Genomic DNA, 16,241 nt, shown 5'->3' on the forward strand with positions numbered 1-16,241 from the left:
AGAGCTTTGAGGGAGGCAAAGCATAAACGTGGTTACAAATTCTGGCAACCTAAGGAATTTTTTATATTGTATATTGACAATACTAAGTCATATGTTATTACTTTATAATTTTCTCTTTAGACAACCTTGAGATAAGACTGTCCTTTATTTCTGATCTTCCTTAGATTTCTATGAATGTGATGGTAGTACTGTCAACCATAAAATTCCTAGAAATCAACAGCCTGAAAAATGTAAAGGAGAGGGCACTGAGCTGGGTGTTACTATAAAACATTTTAGAGAATGTTTTGTCCATTGGAAAGTAAGTCTGTCAGTGCTTAAAAGGTATTTCATTTCCAAATTGTCTAAATATGGAAGAAGGCTTCCACACAATGTGCCAGAGTAGTCTTTTCAAAGTGTAGGCATTGTGTTTGTTTTGCTTAAAGCCCTACAAATGTGTTCTCATTTTCGTTAAAATAAAACCCAAGCCACTCATCATGGTTTTGAAGGCCCAACATGTTCTGGTTTCCATCTTCCTTTTCCATCTCATTTACTACCGTTTCTTTGCACTGTACTCTAGCCATACTGAGCCCCTTGTTGGCCCTTGAATGTGCCAACCTTGTTCTTGCCCTCAGGGTCTCCTCTCCTGGATGACTCTTCTCTCAGCTTTCATTAGACCCCCTCTATTTGATCTTTCCGTTGCGTGTGCACATATGACCTCCGTGGAGAGGCAGTCCCTGAAGACTTTTTTGAAACCAGTGCCTCATCCCAGCCAGCCTTTATCTCTAATCTCGATTTGTGTTTTCTTCAGAGCATGTCCATTAAAGGAAATATTCTTACTTGTTTATCTATAGACAGACCTCGGAGATGTTGCATGTTCAGTTCCAGACCACCGCAATAAAGTGAATATCGCAATAAAGCCAGTCACATGAATATTTTGGTTTCCCAGTGTGTATAAAAGTTATGTTACTATACTGTAGTCTTAAGTGTGCAATAGCATTATGTCTAAAAAAATGTGCATACCTTAATTAAAAAATACTTTATTGCTAAAAAATGCTAACTATCATCTAAGCCTTCAGCCAGCAGTAGTAGCAACATCAAAGGTCACTGATCACAGATCACCATAGCAAATATAATAATAACAAAAAAGTGTGAAATATTGCGAATTACCAAAATGTGACACAGAGACATGAAGTGAGCAAACGCTGTTGGAAAAATGGCACCGATAGACTTGTTGAGGCAGGGTTGTCACGAACATTCAATTTGTCAAAAAAGCGGTATCTGCGAAGTGCAATAAAGTGAAGCATGATAAAACGAGGTCTGCCTGTAGGTACATACGGTTTGTCTGTCTTCTTTGTGGAATGTAATCACTTTGAGGGCAAAGACTTGTCTGAAGACCACTTTATCTCTAGCACATAAGGCTATGATTGGCCCAAAATAGCTATTTCACAATAAATAGCTCTTGAGTGAATGAGTGCTTACATCTCTGGATTGAAGCCCTGTATCCTAATTCCTCTTCTGATTTTATCTTTAACCTCAAAGCAGGCATGACTTGGATTAAGTTTTAACGTCTATAAACCTTAGATTACCACTAATAACTTTCTCTGAGGGTCACACTATCCCTAAGTGGCTTGAAATTCTTCCATGAGAGCTGCTTTATGTGTCAGAATTATATCTGCAGCCATATGAGAGCTGGGAGATGAGATTGATGAAGTATTTGGGTGTTTGAGCAGCAAACTTTAACCAGTGTCATTGAATATAACTAAATGCCTCTTGAATTATATTTGCCCTTCATACTTAGCATGGTCAAGGTTCTGTGCATTGTGCAGTAAAAGGACATTTATTAGTCCATATTTATTGTTCTTGTGTTTGCATAATATTGCTTTCCAAGGGCGTTTGTTTTCATGGAGTAAATATGTCCATCCTATTGTAACAGCTATATTTACTAATTTAAACTGATGAAGTGACAGTTTGTTTTCCCACCTCTTTTTTTGTTTGTTTTAATTAAAATGTTTTTAATTTTAAAAAGATGTTGTATTATTATTATTATTTTGCCACTAACATTTTGGAAAGAATGTATATCTTTCAGTAGGTTTTTTTTTTAACCACCTAACTCTTATGTGCCTGGGTAATGTGAGTTAATCCCTGAGCGATGAATCACTGTTTCTGATGTGGACAGAATTGCATGGGTTTTGTTTGTTTGTTTGTTTACTATGGCATTCCAGTGCTGCCTTATGAGGGATCAGAGTAGGCAGCCAGTCAACTTCTACAAAATGAGCACCCCTATGTAACTACCACTCAGATCTAGAGCCTCCTTCAGTCATTTATCTCCAGAGGTAATCATGGATTAATTTTGTCTGTTCTGTAACTTCATATAAGTTGAATAATATGGTATTAAACCTTTATGATTGTTCTTTCACTCAACATTTATCCATCTTTTCTGCATTTAGCAATATTTGTCCTTTTACCTTGTTATATAGTATTCCATTATCCATTATCACAGTTGGTCTTTATCCATTCTGTTATCGATGGATATTGTTTTTACTCCCAGTTTTTAGCTTTTACAGATAGTATGATATGAAATTTTTTATATGTCTGAGTCCATATATGTGCCTTTCTGTTGGGCATACCCACAACTGGCCTTATTGGATGTCTGTGTGTCCAGATTCATTAGATATGACCAAGCAGTTTTCAAAAGTAATTGCATCGAGCTGTCCTCCTGCCATCAGTGTGTGAGTCTAATTTGCTCTCAGTTCTTTTAGCTTTAGCCATTTTTGTAGATTTTTAGTAGTTATCATATTTTGAACCTGTTTGTCTTTAGTGACAAATGATGTTGAGCACCTTTTGATATATTTTTGACCATTTTGGAAATTAGAAATTAATTATATTTGTTGACTGTTTCTGCAAATTAGGGAAAAGCCTCCATTTTTCAAAACCCTTCAAAGCCATCTGCTGAGAAAACTGCCACAATAACCTTACACATCTAGAATGACTTGAAGGTGCATGGCAACACCTGGAGTTGTTCAATGCATAACTTGATACTTAGGGTGAACAATAGCCCCTAATGGACAACACTACAGACATCAAAGGTAGGCTAAATATTTACCTCAGAAATTTACATTGGCCAAAGTGAACAGGACCCTGATCTTTTATAAGATTCTCAGGGAACGTAAGATTTTTAAAGTGGAGCAGATACTGAAGAGAGGAAATGATAACTCTGGCATTGTGTGCTGTTAGTAGAGCTTCACATGAAAGGAAGGATGTGGCTTAGAGAGCATGAACCATGGGTCATTTTCAAAATATTTCATCACCTGTCTGGGGTAGGCACTGATCTATCATATGGATGCCAACCATAATAGGCTTACAGTGTAAGGGATGCATGCCAATGTGCATTAGTCCTGGGTACAGTAATGCTAGGGACCGTCATGGACTCAGAAGGTATTTGAGAAAACAGGGATACATACAAAAGAGGAAATAGGCTACAAGTAAACACTTTTCTTCACAGTTTTGCTTAGACCTGGGCTCTAAGTTCAGTATTGAGAAATATAAATTCTCTTATTAACCAGTATCACTAATACATTGTGTGATGCCATGTAAATCGATAGCAAATTTGCTCTATCTTTAAATTTAGGAAGAATATCTTCCTTATTTGTCCTCATTTGTTTCAGATAATACAGGTTCATATTTGAAAATCAATAAAACCTATTACCAACAGGAGATAATATTGTTGGAAAATTAAATGGGTACTATTAAGTGTTTCAGATTCCTTTTAGATTAAGTGTGATAAGAAATGTGAAACATGTAATGTATAAAAATATTTTCATTAGATGTACGTTTAGATAGATAAAGCACCATTTAAAAGTTGTTCTGGATTCAGAACAGAAGCTATAGTTATATTGATAAAACTTAACCTTACCAATATTAAAAAATCTTCTGTTTGTGGTAAGTCTCATGACATTTAGTTTTTTTAATCAATGTAATATGAATGATAGGCGAAAGATTATAGAGTATAAAATATTTTCATTAGATATACATTTAGATACCAGGAAACTCAATTTAGAAGCAATCTATATTCAGAATATAACCTGTAGTAATATTTATAAATCCTATCAAAATTAAAAAATCTTCTAATTGTTTAGTGACGTCTCGTGACCTTTAGATTACCTATTGCATTCGATTTTATTTTTAGTACTTTCAATTATCTTCCTGATCTCAGATATTTTACAGTGAATTAATTCTTATGTGGAAGAGTTTCATCTTCGTTGTGGGGTATGAATCATTATTACTTTCATCTTATACACAGCATTTCCCCATAGTCATTTGGGTAGTAATGAACTATTAAAGCATTTCTGAATATAGAGAGTAGGCACGAATTTGATGGTCATTTATTTGGAGTGAGGGAAATGATCTTATAATGTTAGTGATTATGCTAATTACTTCAAAGGGTGGATTCAGCATGTGAATAGAGAAAATGAAACTACTAATATTGCTAAAACACACAAACGGCATCTGATTTAACCTTATGTAGCATTAGACATAAACATAGGGTATTTTTAGGTTAAAATTTGCTCAACTTTTATATTACCTGTCTTTATTATTTTCTAGGATTCTCTTTGTGTGAATTTTGATATCCATATCTTATATGCAATTTTGTTAGCTCTTCCCTTCAGAACTTAAATAAATCGTTGCCCTTAATAGAGCCTATATGAGGCAGACATTTCAGTCCCTTAGAGAAAACATGAACATCTCTAGGTCAGCTTGCTTTTATAATAGTGTTGGGAAGCCCAAAGGCCGCATATAAATAAGCACATTTAAAAGCCCTTGGCAGAGTGATGCATAATGTGTAGGTCATGACGAAGATACAGTGAACTGAATTTCAGTTCAGCCTGGCTAACAAACTAGGAAACGCACATAGCTAATTTAAACAACGTTTGGTGGAGGAAAAAATAACCACTTACTGCTACTCTTCTTAAATTGGATTGTGCATGTTATTTAATTATTAGTACTGTTGCTCTGAATTCATTAAGCAACCACAGTCTTGCTAGGTGTTATGAAATATAGACAGAGATGCAGTATAGGGCCTGGGGTTGACATTCTAGTGAAACTGCCAGGAAAATACACATGTGTCAGTCAAGTGGTCTCAGTGAGAAGAAGGCATTTGGCCTGGAAAGATAAAAGGAGAAAAGGGGGACTCTGCATGGGTAATAATGGGTAAAAGAATATTGGTTTCTTTTTCTCACTATATGTCTCAGCATAGGTATGTATATGGAGTTCCCTTGCTAATTTCAAATAAACTTCCATGTGCCTGTTTTGTTTCCTCCTTAACTACAGAAATATTTTACAGCAACATATTAGACTGCAGAAAGAAGAAAATATATGTTGCTAATGGGAAAAAGAACACTTGTGATTGACATTCTCCTCTTAATAATTCTTAAAGCAAATATTTATTAAAACTCTGTAATACAATCTTAGACAAAACTTCCCTGATTCGATTGGAAATTCATCCAGTATTACAGTTCTGGATTTTAAACATATGTTGCATAAATGATATTTACTTATTCAAAAATAATCCTTGAATACTAAGTGGCAGAAGCTTAGTTGTCTATCAATTTCCTTTTCCTTTACTTAATAATCAAGTTTCTTAGTTTCACCTGAATGCATTGCCACCCAGATTGGAACTGTGTTTTCTGTCTTCTCTTACAGCTTGGAGTGCCACGTGACTGGATTCTGGCCAGAATCAAGAGACAGGATGCCTCCTTAAAGGTATGGATACTTTCTGTTTCTCTTTTTCACTGTGTGGGAGATATTCTAATATGAAACCACTCACCTCCAGCCAGCATGTCAGAGAGAAACAAACTGCAATATTGTAAAAACCCTTACAATTTGAGGTCTCTTAATTATGCCAGCTTTGCCTGTTGGTTAAATAATACAGGTATTATAATTAGTGATGCTGAGAACATTTTCATGTACCTGTTGACCATTTGAATATTTTTCTTCAGAAAAATGTCTGTTCAGGATTTTGCCCATTTTTCTTACTATTTTTTTGTTACTGAGCTATATGAGTTCTGTATATATTTTGTTTATTAGCCCCTTATCAGATGTGTGGTTTGCACAAATATTTTCTCCCATCCTGTAGGTTGCCTTTTCATTTGCTGATGTTTTCTTTTACTGTGCAGAAGCCTTTTGATGTGACTCAGTCTCATTAAAAAAAAAAAAAAAAAAATTGTTGCTTATGCTTCAGGTGTCATATCCAAAAAATCATGCCAAGACCCATGTCAAAAAGCTTTTTCCCTATGCTTTCTCCTAGGAGTTTTATGGTTTCAAGTCTTACATTTAAGGCTTTAAGCCATTCTGAGTTAATTTTTGTGAGTGGTATAAGATAGAGGTGTAGTTTCATTCCTTACATGTGAATATCTAATTTTGTATTTCCATTTTCATTTGTCTCAAAATATTTTTCATTTCCCTGCTATCTTCTGCTTTGATCCACTCATTGTTCAGGAGTGTGATGCTTAATTTCCATATATTTGTGAGTTTTCCAGTTTTCCTCCTATTATTGATTTCTAGTTTCATACAGTTGTGGTAGAAAAGATACTTGGTATGATGTCCATATTCTTAAATTTGCTAAGACTTGTGTTGCAGCCTAACATATGATCTATCCTGGAGAATGTTTCATGTGCATTTGAGGAGTATGTGTATTCTGCTGTTGCTGGATGAAGTGTTCATTATTTATCTGTTGGGTCCATTTGGTTTACAGTATTGTTCAAATCCACTGTTTCCTTATTCTCTTTCTGGATGATTTATCCAATGTTAAGAGTGTAAGGATATTAAAGTACCCAAGCATTATTATACTGCTGTTTATTTCTCCTTTTAGTTTTGTTAGTATTTGCTTTAGATACTTAGGTATTCCACTGCTGGATGCACAAATATTATAATTGTTTATATCTTTTTGATGAACTGACCACCTTATCATTATATACTCACCCTCTTTGTATCTTTTGACCATTTTTAGCTTAAAATCTATTTTGTCTGATATAGATTTAGTTACTCCTGCTTTCTTTTGGTTAACATTTGCTTGAAGTACCATTTTCCATCCCTTTACTCTCAGTCTGTGTGTGTCTTTAAAGCTAAGTATGCATTGTAGGCAGCAGATCATTGGATGTTGTTTTTCTATCCATTCAGCCAACTATGACTTTTGATTAGAGAATTTAATCCATTTACATTTAGAGTAATTTTTGGTATGTAAAGACTTACTATTGCCATTTTGTTAATTGTTTTCTGAATATTTTATATTTCCAATGTTCCTTTTAGTCTTGTTGTCCTCTTTGTGATATGATGGTATTTTGTAGCAATATTCTTTGACTCTTCCATCATAATCTTTTGTGTAACTACATGTATTTCCTTGTGGTTATAATGAAGCTTACATAAAATATATTTTATTTATAACACCTTATTTTAAGCTGATAACAATTTAACTTTGATAGCATTCCTAAACTTTACACTATTAGCTCTGCACCACTCACATTTTAGGTTATGAATGTTACAACTTAATTTTTTTAATATTGTATATCCAAAACCAAATTATTATAGTTATGATTTATTTTTAATATTTTTGCTTTTTTAACCTTTACATCAGAGTTTTAAGTGAATTACAGACCACCATTACAATATTACAGAATCTGACTTTGACTATGTATTTATTTTTATCAGGGAATTTTATACCTATATGTGTGCTTTTTTGGTGTTAATTAGCATACTTTTATTTCTGCATGAAGAACTTCCTTTAGCATTTCTTGTAAAGCAGGTTTATTGCCAAGGAACTCCCTCAGCTTTTATTTGTTCTGGAAAGTCTTTATCTCTCTTTCAATTGAAGAACATCTTTGCCAAGTATAGTATTCTTGTTATTTGATGAGTTGCTTTTCTGTCACTACTTTCAAAATTCTCTTTGTCTTTTGACAATTTAATTATAATGTGTCTCAGTGTAGCCCTTTTGGGGTTTAACATATTTGGTATCCTTTAGGCCGCATAAATCTGGATGTCCATTTCTCTACCCAGGTTTGGGAAGTTATCAGCCATTATTGCTTTAAATATATTTTCTGTTCCTTCTCTTTTCTTCTTCTGGGATTCCTATAATACATATATTGTTTCCTTTTATGATATCTCATAAGTCCCTTATGCTTTCTTCACTCTTTCATTTTTTAAAAATAATTTTTGCCCCTTTGACCTACCTTGTAGTTCACTGATTCTCTCTTCCAGTTGGTCAAGTCTGCTGTTGAAGCTGTCTATAGAATTTTTCAGTTCAATGATTGTATTCATCAGCTCTAGAATTTCCAGGTTTTTTTTGTTTTTTGTGGTTTTGATGGTTTCTATTTCTTTGTTGAATTTCCCATTTTGTTCATGCATTGTTTTTTTAATTTCATTTAATTGTCTATTTGTGTAATCTTGTAGTTAAGAAGATTATTCTGATTTCTTTTCCAGACAGTTCATAACTTTCTGTTTCTCTAGGGTCAGTTGTTGGAACTTTATTAGTTTCCTTTGGTGGTATCACGTTTACCTTTTTTTATATTCCTTCATTCCTTACGTCACTATCTGCATATTTGTGTAAGTGGTTTCCTCTTCTAGACTTTATAGGTTTTCTTTGGCAGAGACAGTTCTTCACCAGTCAGCTTAGCTTAGGATTCTGGACAGGTCAGCTGATAGAGTCCTTGGAAGGTGGGGCTTACTACTGGGGTCTATTTTGGGGCAAGGCCACTGCCCAAGCTCTGAAATCAGGAGTGGTGGTGCTGCTTGCTGGGAACACTTGAATAGGACTGTTGGCTTGGTTCCCTGCCCAAACATGGCTGTGGGATGGGCTCGGCAGTTGCCTGGATTCTCACCAGGCTTCCTAGTCAGGGGGTGGGGTGAATTAGGGGGACCGGGTTCTAAACTCAGCAGTAAGCAGTGCTATGAATTAGTTTCAGTGCCTGGTTGGAGCAGCAGAATGGGCCCCAAGGCTGGCATGGCTAGTTGTTTGGGGACCCAAAGCAGGTAGATATGTGCACTGAGTTCCCTGACCAGATGGGCCAACTGGCTTTGTTCTGCAGACAAGCAGAGTCACTGGCTGGACTCTTGGCTCACCTGCCACTGTAAACAGGGCTGTAGGATGGGCTACATAGCTTTCTGGATGCTCTGGTTAATTTTTCTTGTTGGGTTGATCTTTAATGCTGTATTCAGGGCTACAAATTAGCTTCCTTGTCTGGGTTGGGCCACAGAACAGGCTCCAAGACTGGCAAGGCTTATTATTTGGGGCTAAATCAGACAGGGCTGCACACCAAGCTCCCTGGCCAGACAGGGCTACTAACTTGGCGCTATATACAGCAGAGCTGCTGGCCAGGCGCTCTGCTCAAATGCTGCTAGGCTCTGTCCAGGTGCTCTGGCCAGGTTTCCTGGTCAGGTGGGGCTGGGGTGTCACTCAGTAGTAGGCAGGGCTGTGAATTAGCTTCCCTGCCTGGGCAGGGCAGCAGAACAGTCTTCAAGGCTGGCAAGGCTGATTGGTTGAGGTCCCAATCAGGCAGAACTCTGCACAAAGCTCCCTAGCCAGATTGGTGGTTTGGCCCCACAGAAGGGCAGAGCCATTGGCCAAGCTCTCTGTTTCAATGCTACTGGGCCACACAGCTTCCCAGGTGTTCCAGCCAGGCTTCCTGATTGGGTGGGGCAAAGTGATACCCTCAGCAGTGGGTGGGGCTATGAATTAATTTCCCTGATGGGGGAGGGGGAGGGAAGCAGAACAGGCTCCAATGCTGGTAACGCTCGTTTTTTTGTGGGGATGGGCAGGGCGGGTCCCAACTCAGGCAGAACTACATAGCAAACTTCATGGCCAAATGGGGCTGCCAACATGACTCTGCAGAAGGACAGAGCCACTGGCTACACTTTCTGCTCAGGTGTTGCAGGGCCATGCTTCTCAGGTGCTCTTTCCAGGTTTCCTGGTTGATTACGGTTGAAGGCTGCACTGAACAGTGGACAGGGCTATAAATTCGCTTTCCTGCCTGGGTGACATGGCAGAACAGACAGCAAGACCACTTATTGTTTCAGATCTCAAATCAGGCAGAACTGCATGCTGAGTTACCTGACCAGAGGAGCCACCATTCTGGCTCTACAGATGGCCAGCACTGCTGACTGGGCTCTTTTCTTAAGTGCTCCTGGGCTACACAGCTTCCCAGGTGCTCCAGCAAGGCTTCCTCATCCTACAGGGTTGGGGATTACACTTGGCAGTAGACAGGCCTATGGAATAATGTACCTGCCCAAGGCTGGAGGGGTGTCAGAACAGGCTCCAAGACCAACAAGACACGCCATTTGGGATCCCAAATTAGGCAGTACCACATACCAAGTTCCCTGGCCAGGTGGGGCTACCATCTTGGCTGTGCAGGTGGGCAAACTGCTGGTTGGGACTTCTACTTGGGTGCTTCTGTGAGTAAGAACTCAGTCTGCCAAGATCTGAGTGCTGGTTGCTATAAGCCCTGCCCCTCTTCTCCATCACAACCTGACCTTGAGAAGTCAAGCCCCATACGATCCCCCTGTAATCCTGTGATATGAGACCTTCTTAATGGGCTTCCCAGGGAGTGACACACAATGCTGGGGGAGCTGGAGGTCCACCTTGGCTTCTGTTTTTCCCACTGGGGAAACTGTGGGCCCAGGGGTTCCCTCTCAGTATGATGCTATGCCAACCTGGGGGAGGGGAGATGCAGTCAGAGTGTAGCCACTCCTTTACCCTTCAAATTCAGTCCTTCTTGGTCCCTGTTATCCAGGAGGATGCTTCAGCGTCATCCCTGTGTTCTAGAATTTATGCAATGGTGTCTTGCCTATGAATAGTTGTTAGTGGGTCTTCTTGTGAAGGAAACTGAAGTCAGGAACAACCTATATTGCCATCTTGATGACATCACCAGAACCCTATTAGTTTCTAATGATGAAATGTAGGATTAAGATTGGTGTTAAAGAGAGAAATTCAAAGACAGTGAATCAAAAGAAAAGAAAAAGTGAAGAGAAAATAATTGCTTTCTTTTAAAGAGTCTGTTTAGTAATCTCAGATATATAGAGTTAAAAGGATATTTTGTAGTGACAAATTTCTTCTTTTTTTATATTCACCTAATAAGCAAGAAAGGTTAGACAGGAGGGCCCAGAATCAGTGACTTACAATTACAGAACTGATATTGTTCAATGATCTCAGCGATATCAGGGAAAGTTTTCTTCCATATTTTTATTTCAGTTTGTAAAAGAGCCATTGTTCAAGAGCCAACTGTATATCCCAAAGCAACGAATAACCTATTGATTTTCCAGTACTTTTATTTATTATTGCTATTTCACCTACAGATAAATGATTCCCATATGGTAGTTTCCAAATAGGCTTCCACCCCAGATCTCCTGAGACAACTTTGGAAAATTCATGATGCACAGGTCAATTCATGATCACTTAGGAATTTCTGAGAACCATGGTAGATATGATAGCATCACAGAAATAAGCCTTGAGCATTTCTAAATATCATTAGTCATCACAGTGTGTACTTATAAGTTAATTTTATATTATTATCTGAGAAACAGAACTTTTTAAAATAATGGGAAAATACTGTATGTGCACATATAGGCAAACAGTATGTAGAATGGCCTTGAAAATGATTTGTCTATCAGCCTGGAACAGTACTAATGGATCAGATGACTAGGGAAGCATCCCAATTCCAAGGATTTACTAAAGGAAGAATATTAAAAAAATGCATTGATAGTAACTGTTGTGTATTTCAAGTCTATTAAAAATTTTAAGTACATAAAAATGTAGTTATGTTTCAAGTTAAGGGGGACTAGTTCTCAGTATTGAAACATTTAAAATATATCCACCAAGTCCTTGAAAGTATTTGGATATATTTGGACATATTGTCCTTGTGGCAGAATGTGGGTCACAAAAAGTAATAATCTTTCATTTTTAAAACAGAAATATACTGATGCATAAATGTATTGCTTATAATGTATCAGTCTGCAGGGTATTATTTTTCTCATAATAGGAAATGGCAGAAGCAGGTAACTATATTCTTGTGGTGTAAAATGGAACTGAACAATCTTTTGCAATTACAGTGCATAGACTGTACTGGTCCTAGTGCAGGAAGCATAACAATTTGCATATTTTAATTTAGAGGTGAGGGACCCCTGTCAAAGTAACAGCTTGGACCAGGTCAGCAAGGAGAAATCACGAAGAGAGAAATAATTGAAAAGGCAGTTCCCAACAAAATGAAATTTGTCTCATTGTCACTTAAGGTTGTCTTCTTGTCTTTCTCAAGGAGCAAGGTCAGCTTAAGAATGAAGGGAGAGTAGGGCACAGTAGATCGCTAAGGACCAAAGGATAATTTTTTTAATAACAGTGGCAATTGCAATATATATTTATGAAGAGGAGAGGAAAAGAATGCACATAACTTTCTGGTAAAGAGTCAGCAGGTGTCCTTTGAGTCCAAATATTGCAGACATGTACACAGCCGATCCACAGTTTGTCCTCAAAGAAAAGCAGGTTACAGAGGAGATGAAATACTTAATGAAATAATTTAGTGTGACATATTGATATTGAAGGCTGGAAGGCAGAAAAGGATTTGCAACAAAATTAAGGTATGTCTCTCTTGAAACGGTTCCCCATTCCTTTCTCTGAGGACTGATCTGAGATTTCTTGAGAAAAGAAGCCCGTTTTCTTTCTTTCTCCAAGTTGATGCCAAAACAGAGATGGCATTGTGAATCTCAGCAACTGCGACCACATGAAAATCTCATTGGAAAACAGTCCAGAGGAAAGTCAAGTTAGAAAATGTTTCTTTGGTTATATGTGAGAGAGGTTTTAATCTCTCCAATGTCATGTGTTTTCAGTTAAAATGTACATTAGTGAAAAACGAGGGCACCAGCAGTGAAGGGAATTAAGCCTGGGGAATGTTAGTTTTAGATAGAGGCCATGGAGGATGGCTAGAGCTATTATCAGAGCATAAAAACAGCAGCCAGATTTCAACTCTGAGCAGGGATAAACATCGTCACAAGGATCTGAGTATATTAAAAAATCCTGGCTTGGGAAAATGAAGATAAGCATTTCATGTTCATGGAATAGTATCATCATTTACATAAAAAGAAAAGAAAAAAACACTCACAAAAAGCCATATTCTGTGGTTGGCAAGTTATTTTCTGTCCTAACACATAGAAGGGAAACCCACTCATCCTGGTGGCTTGCTGTGTCAGTGATTCTCAACTGGTAGAACATTGCACAGCAAAGTCGGCAGATAGGCAAGTAGGGAGCGTGAAATGTGTAGGAGCTCCCCCTCCCTCCCTAGGTGAGAATTAAGGGTGTAACATCAATCCCTAGGTGAAGAGTCAAAATGTTGGGTTTAAAGTACTAGCTCTTTAGGTATGCAAATTTGGATAAATTAATTAATAACTCTAAATTTTAGTCTTTTCAACCTGAAACAATGCATCGCTCTACTTCACAGTTTTCATGAAACAACACGCACAGTGCACTATTTTAACCAATAAAGTGTGTTGCAAGTTTAAGTTCTTATTAACTGACAGTGATGAATGTACATACTTGGCTTCTAGATTCTTACACCCCACCCCCCTCATTGCTTAGTTATTTTCCCTAAAGCTAAATCTCAAACACCTATGCTTCCTCTTTGGTCCCAAGCAGATAACGTTTCACCAGCTTCTACACACTCACCTGCCTAGGGCATCTCATGAGGAGTGGACTTGTTCTCATGAGTCCATTTTCAATACGAAGAACAACTGTTGCTCCAGAAATGGTCCCCAAATTCCTAGTGACTCCTAAATTCATTGTGATTTTTTCCCCTTTAAAAAATAAGAAAATGTATTAGTTATAAACATATCTAATAATGAAGTCATGTGAAACTCCCGATAGCTCTGGTAAGAAGCCGCTAAGTGGCAATTCTGGAAAGAAAGCTTACAGAATATACTTGGCAATGCTGAGCCTTTCCATTAAAAAGACAAAAAAGAAAGACCACACAGCACTTGCTATGAGAAAATATTACATTTTCTACAGGGAAGTAAATACTTCCTACTTTGTCCTGGAGGTTCTCCAATGACTTTAAAGCATTTTTGCATGTTACTTTACCTAAAGTTATTTAAACTCACAAAATTGCCATGCAGTAATAAAATGGAAACTATTAGTATACCAACCAAACAGATATAGAAACAGTAGTCCTAAGAAACTATGACCTGTCTAAAACCTCCTAAAAAATGGATACATCCAGAAATAGAATCTAAGCTGCTGACTCTAAACATTGGGGAACACTTCCTTTCTTCGGAATTATTATTGTTAATAGCCTCTTTACATAAACAACTTCCTGCTCTTTGAGGATGGATGAGATCATACTCACAAGCTACCCATTCTTTCCATAAGAAACACTGCAGTCGTGGCCAATGAGTTAATTCATAGAATGTTCTTGTACCATAGTGAGCACACACACACACACATACACATGCATGCACACACAAAATCCCATTCTCGGTTCAGATTGTTTTGGTTTGTTTTCTTAAACTGAGCTCTAGTTGAAATTTTAATTTCAAGCTTTAGCTCACAGTTTTTGCCTAAATTTCACACTCTGACCTTTCCTATTCTGACTTGTTCTTCCCTTCCTAAATCAGATAATGAAGAACTAGACCATGGTAGAATGGATTTTTAACAGATTTTATAATTTAGCTATTGTCACTTCTACAAAGACTGTTCATTCAACTAGCATATATTATGGACATGAAATAGAATTTGGAAGGTTGAAAGTCATTCAGCCTTGACTGTGAAAAGTTATCTGATAATTTAAAGTGATCACATCATGACACTTGGTCTTAAAGATGTGGAAAAAGATGAATATTTTTGAGAAAAAAAATACTTGCAAATAGCATCTCAATGTAATGTAGGTGATTTGTGCAATATATATATATATATACCTTTCCCTGCCAAAATACTTCTGGGAAAAGAAAATGGAAAAGATAGTAATAGTAAACAGAAATTGGCTCTTCAGAGACCAGCTGAAGTTATAGTCAAAAGGTACTTTATCCGTGTGTGGTTTATAAAAGACTGTTGGCATACATTGGGTTTTAGGTCACACTGACACAGGAGGGCAAAAGCCATTACCAGCTTCATCTTTATATATGAAAGAGGATATTCTGGCTACATTGTTGGTAATCAGCTGTTTCTGATTCACCCCCTGCACTGTTTCCATTACAATGCTCATGAAAACAGGAAAAGAGATGTAGTTTCAACAACAGTGGAAACTAGAAATTTTGGTCAAAAATGTGTCATGCAAAAGTTGGAGAGTCAACTAAGGAAAGCTTAGCCTGGAGGCAGAATGGTAAAGCCATGTGTGTTAATAAGGTGGGGGATTTCCATTTACACAGACTCGTAGAGGCACATGCCCACTTTTCTGTTTCGTGAAAGCTCCTCAATATAGAATTCAGACACATTGTTCCACCCTTTGGCCCCTCTTTAGTGCATCTCTCAGCTCAGTATTCCTCAGGAATGAAACAGTGCCGAGGCCAACATGGATGTGGTAACATTTTAGATCCAGATGTTGGAATATTTATTTCACCATTTGGGTTTTTTTGCACTGCAAGAAATACAGACAACTTTAGGCTGTACAGGAAAAGACTCTTCCCTTATGATAAAATAATCAGATCATAAGACCATGGGGCTGTTCCTTAGGCCAACGGATCCTTACTAAAGACAACACAGAACCAGAAGGTTGATTGGGATTGTAAACATAAAGACCTCCTGTGTCTTGAGATCTGAAAGGATGATTCTAACTGGGCTCAGATAAAATTGATTAATACCAACAGATTGATTAGTACCATTCTTTTCAAGGACAAGAGAATATCTTTTCAAAACGAATAAGTATCATATGAAGTGATTCTACTATATAAAACACAGAAACTATAGCACCGAAAAGAAGAACATATGTTGAAAATACTCCTAATTTTAAAAAAGCTTGTAAATTATTGTATTTAGGTTCTAAAAATTTTTGGGAAAACAAGCTTCCTACACAACAAGGAAATTGTTAAATTATTATTAAAATAACAGACTGAGATAAAGAATGAATTGGAGAGACAAAGCAAGATGGTGGTTGACAGGGGCTGGGGTAGGGGGGATGGGAGTTGTTTAATGGGCACAGAGTTTCAGTTCCGCAAGATGAAAAGAAGTTTGGAGATTCAACAATGTGAATTTAACACTACTAAACTGCTTAAAAATGAGTAAGTTGGTAAATTTTATGTTA

At 37.3% G+C, this 16,241-nt stretch overlaps 1 pseudogene; it reads left to right on the forward strand.

The window, feature by feature from the left end:
- LOC137232657 (uncharacterized) overlaps window positions 1-16,241 on the forward strand; it is a 976,682-nt pseudogene that overhangs the window by 776,545 nt on the left and 183,896 nt on the right.

Source organism: Pseudorca crassidens, chromosome 10 (assembly GCF_039906515.1).
Source record: "Pseudorca crassidens isolate mPseCra1 chromosome 10, mPseCra1.hap1, whole genome shotgun sequence".
In the NCBI taxonomy this organism is placed as follows: domain Eukaryota; kingdom Metazoa; phylum Chordata; class Mammalia; order Artiodactyla; family Delphinidae; genus Pseudorca; species Pseudorca crassidens.